At 40.2% G+C, this 23601-nt stretch overlaps 1 long non-coding RNA gene across 1 annotated transcript in view; it reads left to right on the top strand.

Moving 5' to 3' along the window:
- Positions 1-22872, top strand: part of LOC131977010 (uncharacterized) — a 93664-nt gene extending 70792 nt beyond the window's left edge. Inside the window, exon 4 of the long non-coding RNA XR_009394841.1 lies at positions 21829-22872. This is a non-coding gene — a long non-coding RNA (uncharacterized LOC131977010). The remainder of the gene's footprint in view (positions 1-21828) is intronic.
- The last annotated feature ends 729 nt before the right edge of the window (positions 22873-23601 follow it).

Below are 23601 nucleotides of genomic sequence, written 5' to 3'. Positions count from 1 at the left end.
AAGAAATGTTCATTAAGGGGTGTACATGGTCAGCAGCAACAATGCCAAGGTTTTTTTTAACGATGCTCAGTTGGTATTAAAGGGTCCTCAGTGTGCCAAGAACATCAACATTACACCACCAGTAGTCTGAACCAGTGATACACTGCAAAAAAGCCAACTTGTATTTTTTGGCCTAAAACAGTGATTTCATTTGGTAAAACTTGGAAATATAAATTACTGACCTTTAGGGCATAATGTAAGTTAGCACAACAAAGGAAGCCAGTTGTCTGCTCAAAAACAAGTTGGTGAGTTGTTGTTACTTATATCTTTAAGTTGGGGTTCACAACAAGGGACAATAGTTCTGCTAACTCTTATTTCTTTGTTGTGAAATTCGGTCATTAGCGAAAGTTAGCGGCTTGATGGTAACTGATGCTAGCGGCTAACTGATGCTAGCGGCTAACTGATGCTAGCAGTGCTGCTTGTTAGAGCTACAAGAGTAGCCATTAGCGATCAATGCTAACTCAAAATTGTGGTCACAACATTAGCTGACATTTCATAGCGGCGTTACAATCGTGCCAGAGAAATTCAGAGTTGAGCAAACTCAAAAACAAAACTTAAAATATTTAGTTCAATTGTCCAACTTAAAATTTTATCGAAGTTTGTTGCGTTGAAATTTTGAGTTCACCCAACTTTTTTTTTTTTTTGCAGTGTACATGGCAGGATGTACGCATTATTTCATGCTGTTTACACCAAATTCTGATCCTACCATCTTAATATTGCAGCTGAAAATTAGACTCATCAGGCCAGACAACATTTTTCCAACCTTTTATTGTCCAATTTTGGAGAGGCTGTGCCAATTGTTCTGTACCCTCAGTTTCCTGTTGTTGGCTAGTTAGGAGTGGCACCCAGTGTGGTCCTCTGCTGCTGGAGCACATCTGCTTCAAGAGATGGCCTTCTGTGCACCTTGGTCTTTACAAGCAGTAATAGAGCTTTTGTTGCCCTTCTATCAGCTGGAACCAGTCGAGCCATTCTCCTCTGACCTCTGCCATCAACAAGGAATTTGAGCTCACTGGATATTTTCTCTTTTTCCAGATCATTTTTTGTAAAACCTATAAATGGTTTTACATGAAAATCCCAGTAGAAAGGTCTCAAATACTCAAACTTCAAATACTCAAATCCTTTTGATCATATCACAAATGATTTGAGTTGTTGCCACCAAGGTTATAATAGTTTTCGATTTTTCATTAGTTTTAGTTTTAATTCCGTTGTGAATTTTTTTTTTTCTGAATTCAGTTAGTTTTAATCAGTTTTTAGAGTGAGTTTGCTAGTTTTAATTAAGTTTTTATTTTTTGAAAATGCTGAAAATAACTAAACGGTTTGCGCTATCTGGAAAATTTCAATGTTTTCTGGAAGCTGAGAAGTTGCTCTTTACAGTTAATTTCACTCACTCTTCTCCCGGGAGCCCACAAAGCAGGAATACACACACTCAGCGGCGGAGAAATAGAAACACTGGATAATGTATGAAAAAAAGTTGACGAAGACAAAAACAAAGAACATTTTCACTTTATTTTTAGTTAGTTTTGTGACCACACAATACAGTTTCAGTTTGTTTTCTTTCTTTTTTTTAAAACTCTTGTTTTTATTTTTATTTCATTTAACGAAAATGCTTTTTCAATTCTAGTTTTCGTTATTTGGTTAGTTTTTCATTAATTATAATAACCTTGGTTGCCACATGATTGGCTGATTAGCTGAGTGTCTCTGTGTTTTGTTACTAAACTCTGAGCCAACATAGCATTGATCATTCACTTCATAAATAATGTCCTTCACTGATGCAGTGCTCCCTTCCTAAATATTCACATAACCAAAACAGGTTCTTTTCAGCCACCTTTCACTTGCAATATCTCAAGCAGTGTTAAACAATCAAGTGTATTGCTCGAAACACATCACAGTCGGAAACAAGGTTAGCTAATCCAGCAAAGCTTAGTTCCCAAGCTACAGCTGCAGTGAGTCTGCACAGTTCATCTGGGGCCACAGAGAAGTGTTCTGCTCAAAACGAGTACCCATTCAAAGACCAATGTTGGTGCTTAGCTATGAGCAAGGGACTATTGCAACATTATTTGAGGTGAAATGAAAAACAGAATCAAAAACAGTCTTTTGATTGCATCCAAGGCCTTTGCTGAACTCTTCTTCCAAACTCATCACTCCCCTTCTCTACCTTTGCTCCCAGGTGCCAACTCCATCATTCCTTTTACTATGTCTTACGCTTATGAACACCCACTCTCCTTTTGCTCCCTTATCTTTCTCCCTCTCTCCATGCCCTTTCATCACTCCATCCTTCCCTTTTTTCATTCCCTAACTGTGGATCTCAACTCTTTTTGTTCCCCTCCAGGTTTACTTTCCTTATGCATTTCACTCTCGTTGCCTTCCCATCCCTCTGTCCTTCTGTCTCTTTCTCCATCAAATTCAACACTAAAAATATTCTGGCTTAATATATTGGCTTAGTTTGGAAAGATCTGTTGCCAAAGCAACACAAATTCAAGTTGAGTGACTTGAAAAATAAGTAAGTAATATTAAATAAGTAAAAAGTAAAAAATGAACATCAGAAGTACATACATTATTAACTTTTGTGTGCTGTAATGGTCATCTCTAGAATTAAGATAACATTTAATAATTCAGTAAACTACACTGCCAGAGCCAGGTCAGTGTTTACCCTTGTTTCTACAATTTTTGCTATGCTAAGCTAACTGGCTGCTGGCTGTAGCTTCATATTGAGCATACAGACATGAGTTTGGTATCATTTTTGTCATTTAACCACAAGGAAGCAGATATGTCAAACAAAAGGTGGACTTTCCTCCAGGATAACAGGGTTCCTGTCCTGTGTGTAAACAAAAGTAAATTACTTTTTACGTAACTTCCATGGCTCACCTTTTTTTAAACGCAACTTAAGTTGTTTATATAACTTACCTTGTTTTTCTTAATTTATGTAATTTTTGTGCCTCAAGTCACCCTGGTAACTACTTCACTTCCCACATTTATGTGCATTTATTCACCATTCAAACTGTCTTTTATAACCCTTACTTGGAAGTTTTTTGCCCTAAACCTAGATCAGTGGTTTTGTAGCCTAAATGCACAGAAACTGCAGCCTTATTTACAACTGTGAACCGTAGTGTATGTATAATGATATGTGTGCTATTTTTAGAATGATCTGCAGTACTATGAGATGCTCATTTTGACAAACGCTGATAATGATGGTCTATTCTGGTTGGAGATCTTGTTGTTAATGACACAAAATTCTCTAAAATGTATTCTCAATCAATCATTGAAATAATTTAGTTTTATGTGGTGTGCATTCCAGCAAATGGGTAATGTATTTTTTCATGGTAGATTTTTAAATATGGACTGATTTTAGGTCTGAGTTGCATCAATTTTTACTAAATTTCTGCACCAATTAAATGGAGGGGGATGACTTGGATTTTGCCTCTTCGCTGCCAGGAACATGTAAATGGAGTTCGTTTCTCCTGATCCCCCTCCCTTCTCTCTCTCTGTTGCTCTCTTTAGATCTCTTCAAACCCCCTTCGCTTTCAGCTCCACATCATCAGCAGTGAGACTACTGTTGCAGTTGAGTTGAGTTCAGTTGAGGTCAGACAGACAGTGTGTGCAGCCCCGAGGAGATACAGGCTGGCTACCAACCAGAGAAGTTGGAAGGAGATGTCCTGGTATTTCCTCTCTCTCTCTCTCTCTCTCTCTCTCTCTCTCTCTCTCTCTCTCTCTCTCTCTCTCTCCCTCTCTCTCCCTCCCTCCCCCTTATTTCTGAGTTTGCTGCTCCCACTGAGCGTTGGAGGCTAAGAAGAGCTCATGGGAAACCAAATCTGACCATTAGAGCAAATAATAATGATAATAAATGAAGTACAGTCTGTCTTTCATTTCACTATCACTCTTTCTCAGCCTTGCTCTCCATCTCATCTCCCATGTGCACACGCGCGCACACTCCCTCACACACACAGATTTGTATGATTTATTTATGTCAGCATAAATTACAGCAATAATCTCTAGTGTAGCGTATGAGAATCAGATACTGGTGCAGTTGGTGTTTTAGCAGTGATGTGTTGTGGTGCATCGATGCCAGTTAATTTTGATCCGTGTGCGCCTGTGTGCGCGTGTGTTTGTTTAAACTCACTTGGTTTTCCCTGACAAGTTTGATCTGAGTAAACAAGGAGGCAGCCAAATAACTGTGGAGTGAGAGAGAGAGAGAGAGAGAGAGAGAGAGAGAGGTGGGGGGAGTGAGAGAAAGAAACAGGGTCAGAAAGTGTGTGAAGCATGAGAAAGGCAGAGGCAAACACTTACTCAGGCTAAACCCTCAAGTCATGGACAGGAAGCTGATATTTTCCCAGACTTACTTTACTCTTTTTTTTGGAGTCTGATCCGACAATTGTAGCTTCCTCTGAGGGGCTAATAATACAACAGAGCCATTGTGCAACACGTCGTTTCCCCTTGCTTGGTTTAGCAAGAGAGAAGGCGTTAGCATGAAATCTTTCCACTCCCAGTGTGGTTGGGTGGAGCTTTTGCTGCCATCAGATTGGATTGTCACACCACGTCGTAATAATGCACTATTATAGTCTGGCTCAGATGAACATGAATACACAGATAACAGAGCTCGAGCTAGTAGCCACTGTGCTGTACAGTTCTACATTTTCCCTTTCAATCTTGCACTGGTGCTGTAGTTTATTTCCAAATAATTTATTTTTAGGTGAAGCAGCTGTACAGAAAATGTGTGAGATGTGGGAAATATCTCATAACTGTGGATGGAATTACACGAAAGCAGGCATGCAGAATAACTTTGAGGAGGGATTTACCGTTACACATGCAAGTACACTGGTAGCCATTGTAGGCACTTACTTCTCATGCTAAGCAGAAAGAATGTAAAAAGCACTATTTGATTTGCAGAAATTGAGCCATAAATATACACAGTGGATGAATACACCCATACACATAGTCAAGGCCAATTTAAGTGAAGTGTTTTTAATAGAACACATCTGGCACTTCAAAAAATGAACATATAGTAAATATTGATTAAAGCAGTGAAGGATTATGGAGTTTAAAGATGTGTTCAGGCAGAAAGCAAAGCACATTTTTGCTTTGCACCATTCGCACGCTGGGCCGTTTGTGTTTATTTTCCCCAAACAGCCAGTGTAGCAACTGTACACAGATGTTAGCTGCATGCTAGCTTGCAATAAATGCACCGACCCTGTGTGTGTATTTGTGTTCAGCTCAGGCTCTGATTGGATTTAGAACACATTATAAACTCTGGTTCTTTCTGTTTTCTCCAGTCTCGCCCCCGTTGTATATCATCTTGGTATATTTACAAAGTAGGGAAAGGTGCGATTTTCTGGGTAAAAAATATTACCATGGAAAAATTCCCGCATAATGCCATTTTCCAATAACTTCATATGCAATCTGCTTCACTTTCTTTCTAATTGCATGGATTGTTTCAATAGTGTAGCATTAACCAGTGTTGTTATTTCACCCTATTCATATAAATTAGAGGGTATATGAGTGCATGGGTCCTGTAAGACTCAAAATAAATGCTGCATGTGCAATAATATGTATCAGTTTACATGTATGTTGGAGTGTGTGACCAGAATCATCATTATCTTAGGATGAACTTTGTATTAAATGTCATATTACTGCTGTTTTAGTACTATTACTATTGGTCCTAACTATTCATTGTCTTCCATAAACTGTATGCAATTGCATCTGATTAGCTAACGACTTTAGGTACTGTGTATAGATGGGTTTAATCTGATAAGAGTAACAATGCCTCTTTAAAATCTGATGATCTAGCATCTGGTTTGTATTTATTTCCACTGCAAACAACATGAACTTCGAGAAACACAGACATGACGCAACATGATTTATATCAACCTTTAGTTCCAATAGCCGTGAGCTATTGCAAGGTGTTTCGTTACTTTCGAAGCCATCTAAAAAGTCCTCTAAAGGTTCCTTAGTAAACAGCTGAGTAACTGTATTAGCATTTCTTTAGATTAAAAACATCCATAATGTTATGTGTCTTATTTGTCCTGTGGGATGGAGCTGAGTTTTATTAGAAACTGTGTTGTGGGCAGGTTCGGCATTGAAAATAGTCCCACACAGATTTGAAGGCTGAATGTGAGATGAAATTACTTGTTAGATGGATGGCTTTTGTAGTGTACTTGACACACCCTTATAAAAAATATAATATAACTGATCTTGCAAATGAAATATTAACCCTACCATTGCTTTCATATTCACTTCGTACCTACATTGCATCGAACGTGTGGACTGTTTTAATGTTTTGTTGAATTTTTAAACACACAGACCTTCTCTTATTAGTCACCTTTCCTAGACTCACAAATGATCAATGGTGGGTTGGGAGATGAGATGATAATATAAAATCACAAGGAAAGCATTACTCCTACATGAGAAGGAAGTCGTTTTTATGACCTAGACAGTACAACATTAATAAGACAAATCACTTTGTATCCCAGCTTACCCTTGATCATCCCCAGAGGCAAAGCAAACTCAGCCTGTCTGGCCAGGTTGACCAGTTTGTCTGTCTGTGTTTGTGTGTTTCTGGGTGTGTGTGTGTCTGCAGCCTTGCATGCATCCCTATCTGTTCATCTGGCTTCTGGCCTCATCTCGCTGTTTGTCTCCATGTTTGGCTAACCATGCATCTTTCATTTTATCAGTAAGTCTATCAATTGGTGTGTGTATGTGTGTGTCCATGGGTGAAATGACCACTGGGTTTCCCGCTGTGTTGACCACATGCTCCACTCCATTCATCTTTCCTCGGGTCCTCCTTTTTAACCCACCTGGCCGCTCTACCTTGACCACCCATGTTGTGGCTTTTTGTGTTGCACTGAATGGTCTCATTATTTGGACTTTTTTAGCCTAGGGGGTTTGGGGCCCCATGTGGGGTCCCTGCAGGTGAAAGTGGTATTCCATGAAAATGAATCCTACCAAGAAGACAAAACAAATGCAAAATGGCATGCAGGGCATTTTCATACAAATACATTTTGCTTCTTGCAATTGAAAATACATATTCCATAGCAGTACTCAGTTTGTGAACAATTTCAAATTTTCTGTTGAAGTCATTTGCTTCCAAATAGGTATTTTCTGGCATCTCTGGCCTTGTTCAGACCTGGCATTTAACATGCTGGGTGACTTGATCACAAGTGGACAGCTCTAAGTACAGTTGTGAAGACATTCAAGACCCACTAAGATCTGATCGCTCTGATCGGAGGTGTTCTTGGCCTCATTGGGGTACATTCTTACACAAATGCATCCTTTGTGAAATATATACCATTGATAAACTGTACAAAGACAATATGTAATGTCTTTCGACCCACCTGTCCACCAGAGGGTAGGGTTAGGGTGAGAACATTTCGTTTTTTTAAACTTTCGGTTGGTAGGAGGCCCCGGGGAAGACCCAGAACACGGTGGAGGCGCCTTGGGGTCCCCCAGGAGGAGCTGGACGTTGTGGCTGGGGAGAGGGGCGCCTGGAATGCCCTGCTTAGCCTGCTGCCCCCGCGACCCGGCCCCAGATAAGCGGACGAGAATGGATGGATGGATGAATGGATAAACTTTCGGTTGTGTTTTAGCCTCAAGTGAAACAAGCACAATTGAGACTAAAATACGTAACCTTTTATATATCCATTTTGGCCTTGCAGTTCTTAAGTTATAAGAACATATGCAGTTATAAGCTTTGGCTCAATCATTTTGTTTGGATTTATAGTTCCCTTTATAGTTCCCCTACCCAGGAAGGTGTGTTTTAAAAGGTTAATGCTCAAGCTGATAAACTTTTGTTTTGTAAAGTTTCAATTCTAAACAGCATCCCAACTTCTTTGGACTCAGGATTGTGGGTGTGATTAAGTTTTCTATTGCATATAGAGTAGGGAAATGAGATCCTATCACCAGTGGTCACTCAAGAAGCATGAGGAGGTGCATTTTTTTGCCGGTGTAAACAGACGTAACTTAGAGCTGTCTACTTCTCAGATCACCCAGGACGCATGTTAATACCTGGTCTAAACATGGCCTCAGTCAGTAGATAAAGATCTGGGACCCACAGCATGACCAGGGATATCCACCTTCACTGAACAAATAATGCAGTGAGCACCACCTACAGAGATTTAAATGACACTAAATGAAAATGAAAGGAAACAATGTCAACAGTGCTGCACAGTGCACACTGACTGACAGAGAGTATGACATCAGAAGCAGATGCCCTCTCTTAGCTGATTCGTTGACTAATTGATAATTTTGGTCTTAGTTGACTAACTGATCTTGTTTGGTGTTGAATGACATATCTCCAAGAAACTTTTGAGCACATCTTTGGTAAACACAAGATCTAAAGTGATGCTTTTGTATGTTTCTTTGTAGAGAAAAGTTTTACAGCTCGTCAATTAAATCAACTAATTGATGAGTCACCAAAATAATTTGAGTGTTTCTTTAATCGACTAACAATTTCTTTAGTTGAGGACAGCCCTACTTATTAGCTACTAGATCATTTCTGTTAAAAAAACTACTACAAAATCCTTCGCCTGCTCTCTTCACCTGATCTCAACTCTCTTATCTCGCCCCTCACACCCACATTCTCCAGCAGTCAGAGACAATACAGGTCTAATTTGTCTTGGCCCGAGCTTGTGAGCACACATACCCGACCAGTAGGCCATGCAGTTAGTAGGAGTCAAGAGGAAATGCATGTCTGTAACCTTAGCTGTCTAAATGCATGACATTGTTTGTGTTTGTGCAGTTTGTGTGATTAAGTGTGCTTATATACTGTACCTATTTGTCTCTGTGTGTATTTTGTGTGCAGGTCTCTTTACCCATGTCTTCTCATTGTGGCGCTAACGATGCAGGACAGGAGATTTTTTAGTCCAGAGACAGGAGCTGAATTGGTGTGTCCTAGTCTAGACTGGCCTGGATAATTAGGTGTGCCATGGTGACATGGATTGAAAAACAGAGGGTTTGGCACAGGGAGTGTTTTTGTTTTACCTGCTTCCTTCCTCTGTTTTAACAGTTAACAAAGGAAGCCAGAAAAAGAGGGCTACAAATATCAGACAATCACTCTCATCTGATCCAGTTACATTAAAGTGTCCCTCTTTTTGCTGCTCAAATTGTCCTCATAGTTCTTAAATGCATGTTCCTGATATAAAGTCCATTCAGAACAATTTAAATAAGTGCTTGCACCTCTTTGCCCTGCTGTAAACATTCACTTGTGCCCTCTTTAAACTTTCTTCCAGTTTCTATTTAAAGGGCAGACGCTAGTAAAACTACCCAGCTGTCTGCTCCCTCTCTTTCTCTCTGTAAACCTAGCCAGCTGTCTGCCCTCCACTTCTGACCTTGTTTTGATGAACACCATTGTATGTGTGTGTGAGTGCACACATGTGCGCGTGTGCATACATGTCAATGGGCTTTCATGGCGACCCTTGACCTTTTGTGATTGACAGGCTAAATCTAGCCACCCCGCCTCTCGCTCCTGCTCTGGTCTCCTTTTCTCCCCTCTGTTTCCTGACTGATAGCCTGTCAGTGGGACAAGAGCTCAGGCTTGGATGTTTTGTGTGTGTGTGTGTGTGTGTGTGTGTGGAGGGGGTGGGTGGGTGTGTGAGTGGCAGTGAGGAAGGTAGGGAAAGAGAGCATGTTCAAGTGTATGTTTGTCTATAGGTGAAGGTGTGTGTGCAAGCTAAGGGGGTCACAGAGGACGACACTGTCCAGACATTTCAAAAATAACAACCCATATAGTCGTGAGGCTGTGTGTGTCTTTGTGTGTTTTTGTGTGTGTGTGTGTGTGTCTCTTTGTGTGTGTTTGTCACCGCAAAGAGTATCTGGTAATTATTTAGTCAGGCTTTGACCTTTGACCCTCTCCTTTGACCTCCCATATCCTGTTCAACTGGAGAAAAGCTGGACACACATTCATACATATGCACACCCACACACACCCAGGGGTTTAGGGGTTTGTGTTTGTGTGGGCTGGGAGTAAATTCAGAGGTTTAAAGATTTCACAAAAACATGACTGGACTATTAAGGAGTGTGCGCAAAACTGATCAAACATGTCTCAAAAATACTGTAAACACAAACATTAGCTGGAAGCAGCTGAAATTCTGCTTTATTACAACCCATATTCCAATTATCCATTAACTAAATATTAATAACAACCTCTTTATACCTTTCTGCAAGTTTATTATAAAGCACAAGAAAGATAAACCCTGAGGAGTTATCTTCAGACAGTGAATGTAATTGTTATTGAAAGGTTCTTGACGATCACTGCCAATAACATTACTATTTATTGATTACTGCATGCATTGGGCTTTTGTTCATCCAACAAAATGACCCCAAATTATATGAAATATTGCCTTGGCAACCAAGGTTCCTTTCCTGCCAATACAATAACGGAGAAGAAAAGCAGCAGGAGTAGCTCTGGGCTCTTTCCCTGCTGGATTACATTACTTGGTTCTTTTGTGATAACATCTACTCAGAGCCTCATATTAGCCCTCATTATGCCTGTCTAAACTTTGTGTGTTTGTGTGTGTGTCTGAGCATGCTGGACAGTAGAACCAGTATGCTGGGTACCCAGTTTGTCATGTTGTATATCTACATGCTGTATGTCCATTTGGGGTATGTAAAATAGATTTTTTTGTTACAAGAGGAGACATAAGTGTCTTTTTAGTAGCACATTAATGACTGACTATTACTTCTTATCTCATGTCTTTGTGACATTCTTTCCAAATTCCACGACCCCAAGCTGTGCAGCTGTACTTGGTTTTAAGTTTGTGTAGGCAAACAGCTGCATTGTAAAAAGAATTATTGCCAGACTCACACGTAGCTTACAGTACAGGTAACTGGAGGATTCACTAGATGGCACACTAGAGGGCTTAGTATAGAACTACCGGATTTTCATGATGCAAACAAGATTACTATATTGTTAATTCTGAGATCACTGCAGAAAAAACTGAGGACGTGCAAGGCCAATGCACCAAACGGACGCAGGATACACGAAGCAGCCATCATGCACAAAGTTAGTTATAAGCAAATGTATCTAATTATCAACCTAAATATGTTGCAATTACACTTGTTTTAAGCTTTGTGGTTGCAGTGCCATCACATCATATACGCCATATGCTATATCTCATCAAACTGCAAACATCTCAACAGTGATAGCAGCAAGTTTTCAAAATAAAACATAAAGAATGTATCAGCACATGATGACATTTATTTCACCAGTCTTCCCAAGGTATCAAACATTAAAACACACACACAATAAAACAGAGTGCAGCCATATAGAAAACAAAGTCAAAACAATAAAAATACAGCAGTGAAGTGGAATTCAATAAAATCACTTGAAAGCACAGACTCAATTATGGTCAGGCTTGAGTTTAGCTGGAGGGGAAAACTTTGTTTTTAACTGCTGGGTGAATGGGTTGACTTGGTGCTTGGGTGAGATATTTGTCTGTGCAGTGTGTGTGTGTGTGTGTGTGTGTGTGTGTGTGTGTGCGTGTGTGTGTGTGTGTGTGTGTGTGTGTGTGTGTGTGTGTGTGTGTTAGAGCGAGGCTTTGGGTGTGTTTGTGTGTACATGTTAACGGATGTCTGTGTATGTAAGCCACACAACCCCTATCTGTAATTCCAGGGTGAACTTGGGACTTCCTTCCCTTTCAAGTCTTCTTTTCAACACAGACTGACACGAGACGATTCCAGATGAGTCATCTCTCAGGCAGTTGTCCCTCATTTGTCCTTACTGAGATCTTCATTGTTCTTATAATAGCTATATATAGTATAGGAGCTATTGCATATTTCAACAATTATATGGCCTATATTAAAGGCCCTATATTGTAAAAAAGTGACTTTTCAATGTATCAAAACACAAATGTGTAGACCCTGTATTCAGAAACTGTGCCTTCAAATGAGCTGTTAGGACTTCCATGAGGTTGTGATGTCCCAACTATACTATATATAGGTAGAAAATGATGCTAAGGTGCTGTGACAGTCATTCCCCTGCTGCAATGATGGTGCAGATATGCAGAAAGGTGCAGAATCAGAAGACATTGGAACGCTGAGCAATCGGAGCAGACTGGGCCTGAATTTTAGTGTAACTACAGGTATATTCAGACAGACAGTATTAAAATAATACTTGTTTGAATACTAGTTTTTGGAACATTCAGTCATGTTAACATGTCCTGGTAGACACTCATTATACAAGTATAATTCTTCCTCAAGTAAATGAGCATATGCCCTCTTTAAAGCCTGTGTGTGAAATGATTTCTGATATAAAATCGTTCAAATGATTCTGATGGCATGCCTTTTGGTCTCTAGAAAAGAAACAACATTTTGGTTTATGTGTTGCTTTTATTCCTTTCATGCTAGTGTGCCTGGGGTGGATCTTTGAAGGGATAGGGTTGGGATTGCATTGCTGTCTGCAATGTATTTTTAATACTACCAACAGTTGCCAAAGTGAGAAAGTTTTTAAAAACTTCCCATGAAGGTCTTTAATGTCATATTGGCAACTGTAACTCATTCATTAGCTTTTATTATACTCTTTTAGTTTTTTGATCGACAAACATTTATCTCTGGGGGCAGTTTCCCATGTCACTTTACCTATAAAAAGGACTGTGGTGTGTCTTTATATTGAATATACTGTAGGCCGCCCATGTGGGATGTTCTCTAAGTTCCCAATGGTGTTAGTTGTCAAGCCTTCAGCTGTGTGCTTGTTCAATGTCACCTCACACCAGACCTGACCCTGGTGGCTTTTCACCTTTTGAAGGGTGAACTTTGACCTTTAGAGAAATGACCCTTGATCCTAACAGGTCCTAATGGTGCGGAGAGGACTGCTGGTGACAGGAGACAGATGGAAACACACATACATGTAAAGGCAGATACACATGTGCTGGTGCGCAGACACTGAGACACACTAATAGAGTGGAAAGCTTTGCTCTGCAGGCCTGAGGAGTGACAGGAGAACCATAGGGACACACACACACACACACACACACACACACACACACACACACACACTGGGCTCGGCTTACACAGGAAACTGCTGAGACATGCAGGTCATGTCTGTTTCCATGTTTATGGACCCAGCAGACTTACAAAGCCAGACCAACACATACACACTCACTATGTGTAATCAATTTTCTTTGTTTCGTGTGCTGTTGGACAAAGTTTTGGTGAAGACAACATTGTCTGTTTGACAAAGTAGCTGCTGTTTTTGTCCACAGGTCAGCTTGACTTTGTTTTATTACTGCTGTTTGAGAACATGTATGCAAGTCTGCACAAACTCCAAAAGAACATGCATGCATACTGCACTTGCACACACCTCACCTACAGTAATTGAGTTTTCTGAAGGTTAAACTGGACACAAACTAATTTGTTTCAGCCTCCAAGGGCTACCTTCTCCTAAAATAATGAGCCTCGTAGTTTACCCTTTACTAAACCTCCCCAGTAGACCACAGATGGCCTTTCAATTACCAAGCTAAAACATGCAGAATGGCAATGCATGGCATTATCAATGAACATGCAACAGGGACCACATTCTGCTCATGAGCATATACACAGACAAACACACACACATATGTAGACATGCTCAGGCACATATGCAGACAGCTACACAAGCATATGGCATACGAACACACACTTGCACGTTTGGACACACATATGCTCACACACTCAGAGCCAGATTACTTTGCTTATTTGCTTAGCAAGCAATCTTTGTTGGGGTCACCAGTCCTCACCCCTGCACTGCACCAATCTATAAAGCCAGCCCTCTGGGACCCAGACAAGCTAAGGTATTTGTAGAGTGATCTGAAGTTCGTTTCTGTGCTGCCGCTGCTGCTGCTGCTGAGTGGTTCATATTCTACCGTGATTTTAAATTTCAAGATAAATGCAGTATGCAGCAAAAGGAGACTGACTGTCGGGTTTTTCATTCTGAAACAATCAACTCATCCATGTGACATGAAGCCAATTTTTCTCTGATTTGCCGTAGTAACTGTTCAGCACTCACTATGTTGAGTGAGTCAGGCCATTAGGAAAGAAAATCGAACTTTTAGAAGTTAGAATTTGCTGGTGGAGACTGAAAATTGGAGAGGAGAGAAGACTGTAAAATGTTTTTCTTTTGAAGTTACCTAAAATAATGATACTACATTTGTCTGTAATGCAGTGATGTAAGATATAATGGTTGATACACTCAGTAAACACATTTCAGTTATTGATTAAATAATGGTTTCATTACTTGTGTTACATAAGTTCTGAATTTCAACACAGCAGCGCCTATTGAGACATCAAGGATGAATGACCTGAGTGACTTATGAGGTGTAACCACTGCTTTAAAGGAAACTGATTGAACTGCCACGTATAACATATTCTATGCAGATTAATAGGTAATGATTAAAATGTGAAACATTATATTACACTACACATACATTTCATACACTACAGGAAAGATGCCAGCCAGTGGAACAGCTGATGCCTTGTCACTGCAATAAGGAACTAAATATTTGCTGAATTGGTCTCCTATAATAAACGGATATAGATTCTCAAACAAGTTCTGCAAAATGAGACTTCTATCACATGCCCACAGATCAACAACAACTAGCTTCCATGCACGTGTGACCATCAGTTCTGTGCCTTCAGTGTTTAATCAAGGACACTTCAACATGTGGTCATGAGTGGCCAACCTGCACGGGACAAATTTTTCTTTATGATCAAAATATTTTCAGTTTTTGTTACTACTTAGGATTCAACCAGAAGAGTCATGTTTGTGTTCCAATCCTCACTCCTGTAACATTTTCTATGGGGTAGATCAACATTATTTACCATTTATTTGTGAGCTGTTATTTACTTACTTTTGAAATGTCAATCACTTGCTGTCACTGAACATAGTCCATGCTGTGATAGCATAGAGCTGCAAATTGTGGGTGATCAAGGATTTCTTTTAATCGTTTTAATGGGGGAGTTGACCAACAGCAAATGTTCTCATTATTTATTCTAAAAAAATAAGAAATCTGCACTTGCTTATACAATATTTATAGAATATGTGCTGATAGATGGATACACAAAATGATGAGGAACCTCTATACTCTTTATAGCCGCGTGACAGCTACAGTGAATGTTACTTTCGGATGTTTTTAGTGTGAAATGTTTGCCTAATTATTTTTTTTTATAGACTGTGACATGAGATGAGAAAGTTGTGAAAAGCTATATGTATGCAAGTCCTACTGTTTAGGAATATATAATTCTCTATTGATATGCTAAAAAGACATTTGGGATTGGGGTTTTAAAGGCAGATATCCAACAGGGAGTTGTGGGCTAGCGGAGGGTAGCTGCATAATCAGCTCCACCATCAGCTAACTGATGTTCTGCATAATAGAGATGGGATTTCTGGGTCAGTGTGTGCATATGTGCATGTGGTGTGTGTGGCGGCGGTGATGGAGGTTTGTCCTTTTATCTGCATGGATGTGTGCATGTCTGCATGTGTCCTATCTGCATGTGTATGCATGTGTGCAGTCTACGTCTGTATGTTAATCTGTGTCTGTGTGTGTGTATGTGTGCGGCAGGGGTACTGACCTCTTTCCCCACAGGGAGGACTGTCCCTGTCTCATTAGGGAAGAGAGATTGAGAGTGAGACGGAAAGACAGACAGACGGACAGAAAGACAGGAAAGGAAAGAAAGAACAAAAAAACAGAAGGGGGCAGGGAGCAGCAGTGGAAGGCAGGCATAGAATGTATTAGGGGGTCAAAGGTCACTTATCCATTACCACAATGAGCAGGAAGGGCCATGGCAAAGGAGGTCATGAAGTTTTCTGATTCACACAGAAAACGCAGACGCACACACACACATCTCCCACTTCCCTCCATGGGGTATATGTCACAATCCAGACTGACTGTGGTTTAATTGAATCAAGAGGCAGTGTGTGGGTGTTTGAGGTTTAGGAAACAGGGGGAGAAGGAGAGTGGGAGTGGATGGTAAGTGTGTGCGTATGTGTGTTTATATAGACAGAAAATCAGATTGTTGCGTTCCATGTGTGTATGAGTGCATCCAGGGCTCTGTCTAGATATGTGTGTGTGTGTGTGTGTGTGTGTGGTGTGCATGTGTATGTGTCTGTGTAGAACATGTGGGTTTGTGTGTGTGGATGTTTGATTACTCAAATCTCAAGAGTCTTGGTCCAACCTGTGTGGCTAGTGACACAGAAGGCAGGTTAAAATGTCTTTCAAGTTAGAATGAGGTAAGGCTTTTTTTCTTCACAGACAGAACAGGGTTTATGTAAGAACACAGAGAAAGAAGGAGGGAGGAGGCAAGGAACTATAAGAGGCGCTATAAGTCTGAGAAAATCAAAGCACCAAATGTAGCTCTGGTTATTGTACAGATCATATTCAAGTCATTAAAGGATATTGAAATTACATTCTGTAGGAGAAAGAAAAGAAAAAACCCATTGGGGTTCGGAGGGAAACGGGCTGAGTGATGGATAAAAGCTGGGTGAATGTCATGATAATCCCAGGAAAAAAAAAGAATAGCACTGAAGTACAAAGCGACCACAACAGAAGCCCTAACCCTCAGCGAAGCCCACCACCTTATGATCACAGAGTGGTGTGGTTTATCTGGCAGGAGGTTCTCATAGTTATTACAGTAATAATCTAAACTCCTCCTGTGTTCATGTTACAACACTTAGGCCTACACATGCCTGAAAGATCAGGTTCTTTAACCATTTATAGCACAGATCTGTCGTTTTCCTCAAACCAAGCAACAACCTCCAGGTTTAAAAGTGATGTCAGTGCGGAAGTGCCTTCAACCTGCATTCTTACTAACGGCCAGCAGGGGGTGACGTAACTGGTTTCAAAAGGAAGTCCACAGTATAAAAGTCAATGAGAAAATGGCCCCACTTCTTGATATAATTTGATATATTACATCATTAAACATTTTCATTATGAGTTTTTGGTTTCAATCACTAGTTTCAAGTCCATTTCAAACCAGCATAGAGTTCAGTTTGTAAATGATCATCCCATTTAGAGTAAAATAGACAATAAAACAGGGTATGCTTTAAGACAGGGCTACTGTGACTCTTTCACAATGTCTTTTCACATCAATAACGTTAATTGTAACATTTTGCTCCCCTAAAATAAATCTGTTCTCATATCCGGTCTGATTTTATTTCCGGTAATGTAAAACCCCCATTTCCGAAAAGAGTGGGATGTTGACTAAAACATGTGCAAAACAGAGTGTGATCATTTCCTCATTCAAAAAAGCCAAACTTAAAGCTTTTAAACAGTAGTCCACAACCCAATGGGTGAAGTCACAGTGTCTATGTCCACTTCTTTTATGCAGTCTACGTCTAAAACTCACTCTTCCATACTATCACAAGTCTTCCTCAGCTCTTCTCATATTGCTGAGCTAGACATTTACACTCCCTATTTGAATGCACATATCATTCCGTCAGATCACTGCGAATGTTATTCATGGACCTGTATTACCTCTAAGAAAGTGAAAGTTGGAGGGGTTAAGGATGAGAGAAAGATCGATGGATGTAGAGAGAAGAAAATGCAGAGAAACAGCCGAAGGGAAACAGAGCGTTGGACCGAGAAACAGACAGACAGCACAGACCGGGATAGAGTGAGAGTCAGAGACAGAAAAAAGAGAGGGAGAGAATTAAAGTAACCACAACAGAAGCCCAAAGCCCACTAAGTCCCCTTCTCCTTATGATGGTGGGGTGTGGTGTTGGGGATCTGGCAGAACTTCCTACAGTACAGCCCCTTTCTAAACATCTCATATATACACCCAGCCAGAGACAAAGTCACAGCTAACCACATCACAACGTTTGAGCATATGTGTGTGTGTTCGGCTCTATGTGTGTGTGTGGTAAGCTCAGCTGCTCCCAGGCCCACAGAAAGCATACGCTGCCTGAGCGTGTCAGAGCTGTCTCTTGATCTCATCTGTCTTTTTATTGCCTAATCCCTGTCTCTCTCCTCGTTCCTCCCTTCCTCCTTATATACCCCCCTTTTCTGTCCTTCATCTTCTCCCCTCGCTCCCCCCAACACCCCCACTCCATCTTTTCCTTAAGGTTTTGAATATAACCTTAGTTGCTCTGGCAACGTATGATCCTTTCCATTCATGCCAGTAAAGGTTGTCCCTTCTCCTGCCCTCCCACACATATGTCTTTCTCCCTGGGTTTGATATCTGCCTCGTGCATTGAACCCTTCAAAGTGTTCCCGTTTGCCATAGATGAGTTTCAGATAGTAGCCAACCCACCATATGGGTCATTCATGCAGTTTCCCAATGGGTTGAGAGTGAGATGATGGTTTGCTCATGAATGTTTCATTCTGGTTTACATAACAGTGGCTCAGCTCTTTGGTAGCACACACTGAATGTATGATTACAAAATGCTGTCTGTTCTGCTCCTACTGTCAGTTCCTCATGCGTTCTCTGTCCCTTTATATTTCCCTCTCCTTCACCTACTGTCTGATTTTATAAAAATAACATCATGCAATCGAGACATATCTCCATCATACTGCACCCCCCACTCTCGTTTTTTTTTCAATTTCAGCCTGCCTTATTGGCATGGCAGGCTGTATTTGTGTTGCTAAAGCTTTTGTAGATGGAAATAGTTGATTAAGGCAGCTGTTCTCAACCTTGGGGTCGGGACCCCAATTGGGGTCGCAAGATGATTTCTGGGGGTCGCCAAATCATTTCGGAAGTCAGTTCTGTCTCCACTGTGTTTTAGTCTTTTTGGTCACTTAATGTCTTTTTTTGGTAATTTTGTGTTTTTTTTTTTGGTAATTTTGTGGGTTTTTTTAGTCATGTTGTATCTTTTTTTGTCGTTTTGTGTATTTTCTGGTCATTTTGTGTGTTTTTTTGGTCATTTTGTGGTCATTTTGTGTCTTTTTTGGTCATTTTCTTTCCTTTTTTTGGTCATTTTGTGTCTTTTTTGGTCATTTTGTTTACTTTTTTTGGTCGTTTTGTTTCTTTTTTGGGTGATCTGAACTGTGCGTGTGAGATTGTGTTCAGTGAACATGCATGTTAAATTGGGGGTCGCGACTCAAAAAGGTTGAGAACTACTGGATTAAGGAAAAGAAAGATAGTGGGCATGGCACAATATTATAATGGCAAGAAGATATCTGTATGTGTCCTGTAAAACAAAATCACAACTATAAAAATGAACCTGCACCAAACTTAACATATTAATAAACACTGCAGAATGCTTCAATCTTCTAAAAGACAATACATGTTTATTCCAGCATGCTGACATGCTCACACACAACACTAGCAGGTCAGTGCAGGTTGTTTACCATGTTTACCATCTTAATCACCACTAAGGAAGTTGTGTTTTCAGCTCAGTTTCTTTCTTGTTTGTTTTTTTTTGTTTTGTTTGTCAGCAGAAAAAACAATTGGCACATTTTCAATGTGCCATTCCATTTTAGAGCAGACACAAGTCAAGGGTCACAGACACTAATTATATTTTTACTTTTGTTAACATTGCGAGCCATAGCTGAGGCATAGCCTTGGCTGAAGTCTGCGCTCTGTCAGTGTCCTTGTCTTTGAGTTTTTGGTGTTACCATGCAAAAATGGTTCTAATTGGCAAATTAACACCGGAAGCAAAGTTAACAAGAATGCCATTGTTTTTACAGGTATTGGTCATAACCCAAAGTATTGGACAAATTAAGATTTGACTTGATGGTGGTGCAAGGTAAAGTTAAGAAAACCAATCACTTGTTGCTTGACTAATGGTCTAACTTTCAAACCATTTTGATTTAAATATGTATATACTGACTACTGTTTATAGCAGTAAGACAGCTAAGTGCATGTTCACAGACAATTTGTCTTCTTTCTGTCTTGCCTCAAGGCAGCAGGAGACAAACTCAGTGCCTGCCCTGCCAAACCTCTGTGTTCCCCCAACAGAAAAGGAAGCTTTTTATTTTCTGACAAGGTCATGAAGCCTGGAGTAACTTTTTCACAGCTTTGGTCATATTTCATTCTTGTTTTTTGGACTGTGTATAGAAAATACTCGTTCATATTTTGGCATAAGTAGAACTTGCTGCAGACTGCTGTGTCAACCTTTTTCTTTTTTACTTCTGTGCTAGAGCTATTGGTTTCTGCAGTCTTGTGTGTATGAGGGGAGGCCTTGTGTTGGTTTTAGCAGATTAGCTTTTAGGTTTTGCCTTCAATTACTAAAGTACATATCAATTTTGTCCTCCTTGGGGGCAGCTAGAAGCTGGGTTGTGTCAGTATATCCGATTTTCAGACATTTAACAAACATCTCAATCAACTTACTGAGTTTAAACTTTCAACTTTCCTGCCTCGAAGGGCCGGAATTACGTACATGAAAGCCCAGCTCAAATTTCATTCAATTTGCACATGGAATCTGCCTGTAATTATCGTCTGATTCACTAAGGCAGCAGATAATTACACAATCAGTGACTGGTGCTGCCTTCAAGGCGCATTCTGTGAGTGAAGCAGAATCAACTTTTCTGCAGTATCGTCTCCAGATCCACTTAACATAAACCAAGAAAAGCTTTTGTGTAACATTCCTGGAGGAAAATGCGGGTGTGATAAGTCAGACAAAAGGGTTAATATCCCCAAAGCATCCTTTGTTGGTCTTTATTGACAGACCTGCATCCAAACACCATCAGCTGTCACCATTTTAAGGACACTATGGATGAGACAGTGTGTCTGCTTTGATTGTATTTGCACTCAGTGCTCCATCAGTCGTGGTCCAACACCAGCTCCAAAAGCAACATGATCTCACAGAAATCCGAGAAATAGCCACGGATTTCGCTTAACTCAAAATCCATGGAATAGCCACGTAATCGCTCAAATTTCCGTGAAACTGACACGGATTTCGCTACAATGCAAGTTAATGACAGTCATATCCCGTGGCTATTCCAACATACAAAGTGATTATGTACATTCACTGAGTGAAGATTTAGAAAATAAAACATATATTTCTCGCTAGAAATGTGATCAAAATCCATTTTTATGCAGAAACTAAGTCAAAATATTGATTTTTCACTAAAAATGAGAGAACTGTCCGCCATGTTTTTTGTTCTGACCGCCGGGACCTTGAAAGTCACGTGACTTGGAACAAACCAATAGCCACGGGATATGACTGTCATTAACTTGCATTGTAGCGAAATCCGTGTCAGTTTCACGGAAATTTGAGCGATTCCGTGGCTATTCCACGGATTTTGAGTTAAGCGAAATCCGTGGCTATTTCACGGATTTCTGTGAGACCAGGTTGTCCAAAAGCTGCCATTATGTGTAGCTGCAGTGCTCAGTAAGGACACCACTATGCATGAGTCAGGTTCCCTTTGCCATTGAGCCGAGTCCCTCTCACCACCCATAAATGTGAAAATAGTTAATGTGTTTCCATGCTGGTTCAAATGCCTATTTCTGCGTCAGTCGTGGTCCAACCTCAGTTCCTTCTCCTTTATACGGAGCCACCACTACTGTGTGTGAGTCAGGTTCTTTTAACCATTTATAAACATGGTGTTGAGCAGACAGTCACTCCTAAATGTCTGCTTATGTCTCCACCCTTTGGCAGCTATTGTCCAGCAGGGGCTCCAAATCTCTCTTTAACTTACCACCGATTAGTGTTTGGCTCTAATCATGAAACCAGGTCATTAAAAGATATTAAGACCCATATAATAAAAGTACTAATAACCTTCTCGTTTATATAATCTGTGTCATGCCATCTCCCTCTGTCTCTTTATCTCTCACTTGGTCACTGTCTCTGACTTATTCTCTGTCTAGGTGTTTGCAGTGGTGATAACTGTCTATGAGTCAGGCCTTCTGGTATGTTTAGTTGAGATTTTTCTTCCTCTCACTCTCTGTCAGGTCCTCTTGGCCATTTACTGTGAAGCTGACAGACGATGCCCATGAATGATGAATGATGACTGGAGGTCTGTCTGGTGCCAACAGAATGCATAATACAGCATAGATACAGCGATTCCAGTCCTCGGCACCAGACACATGGTGCAGTTACTGTATCATGTCATTGGCAGATCTGCTCTGGGCAGAAAAGTGTGACCACTTAAAGTGGAAATCCACCGAAAGCGGCATTCATGCATGTTTTCCCCACCTAGAATCCTAAATGAAGCAGTAAAGTACATGAACTCTGGTTAAGTGTGATTATCTTGAGAAAGGGCGTCTTGAGTTATTTCATTTCTAATAAGGATTAAAGACTCATGTCTAATTTAATGGTAGATTTTGTAGATCTGTAAGTAGGAAGTAGTCCAACAACAGCTTTTAAATAGGAATATGGCAATAATTAAGTGTACGAGTAGACATGGCAGACCGTATACAGTGTGTATAGTTGTGAAGATGTATGCATAATATGTAGTAATAATGTAATATTTGACATATATAAAATTATAATAATGTGAGTGTGTTTTCCTGTCTCTTTTTGGCCATAAAGGAAAAACTTTGACCGTGAATAAAAACCTTATTTACAATTCAGTTGCTAAATATGAGGCTTAAATGAAAGTGAATTATCCCAATAATATTCCAAGGTACTTGTATTAAGATGCAGATTTAATTTCAGAGCCCTGAGTAGTGGTTTAAAATCACTTAAAAACATCATAAGTTTTATTTTGTCAGCATTCAAAACAAGTTTTAAATCACAGGGTGCAATTTCCTGTGTTGAAATTGAGGAGTCTAGTGTGGTGTACACACAGTGCAGTATATCAGAGTATAATCAGTGCTAAGGTGGATATCTGCATTGGAAACATTTTGATAGAGACTGTTGATAAGGATACACTAAAGGAAGTGACAACTGAGATCTGCCAACAGATCATTTTCAATATTGCATGATCCATAAAGTATCAACAGCCTTAGATATGTCAATAAAAAGTGCTGTACTGTGTTGCTTGTTATCTAAATATTCAATAAAATAATTTACTGCTTTTAAGGCTGCTGTTGTTATACTGTGTTTTTTTTCCCCAAAAATCTGATCTGAAGAACTCTTTCAGTTGCTGGAGTTGTCCAGGACAGTAGGGTCACCAAGGAAAGACCAAGGAAAGGGTTAATCTTGTTTTAGTCCTCACAACCTTAAATGATTGACAATCTACCCTTCGACAATTTACATAAATGACCAGGCTATAAGTGAATATGACAAAATAATGTGTACAACTTTTCCATCCATCATTGCACACTTTTCAATATAAATTGTGAATATGAATTGTATTCTCCTTGACAGCACTAGGATGCCATTGTTGACCTTCCAAAGAAGATGTGGGAGTGCATCTGTTCCTGCATACAGTATGTCTGTATATGTTATGTGGAGTGGGTGGCAACAGACACATATACAGACATGTTTACACGCCTGCATGTCTGTGTCTCTGTGTGTATCTAATTGTGTGGGCTTAGTTCTCCCCCTGTGTACAGGCATGTTTCTGTGCCTGTGTCTGCATGCATGTGCCTGTAAGTACTGTAGATGTCTCTGCTCCAGTATAGCAGCATTTGTGCTGGTGTGTGTGTGTGTGTGTGTGTGTGTGTGTGTGTGTGTGTGTGTGCCTGTCTGTGTGTGTGTGTCTGCCTGTCTGTGTGTTCCTACTGTAGTATGTAGGTCACCAATATATTCCTGATGAGGTCTAGTCCTCTGGAGAACTC

Source organism: Centropristis striata, chromosome 8 (assembly GCF_030273125.1).
Source record: "Centropristis striata isolate RG_2023a ecotype Rhode Island chromosome 8, C.striata_1.0, whole genome shotgun sequence".
Classification (NCBI taxonomy): Eukaryota; Metazoa; Chordata; class Actinopteri; order Perciformes; family Serranidae; genus Centropristis; species Centropristis striata.
This window is presented reverse-complemented; position numbering and strand designations above follow the sequence as displayed.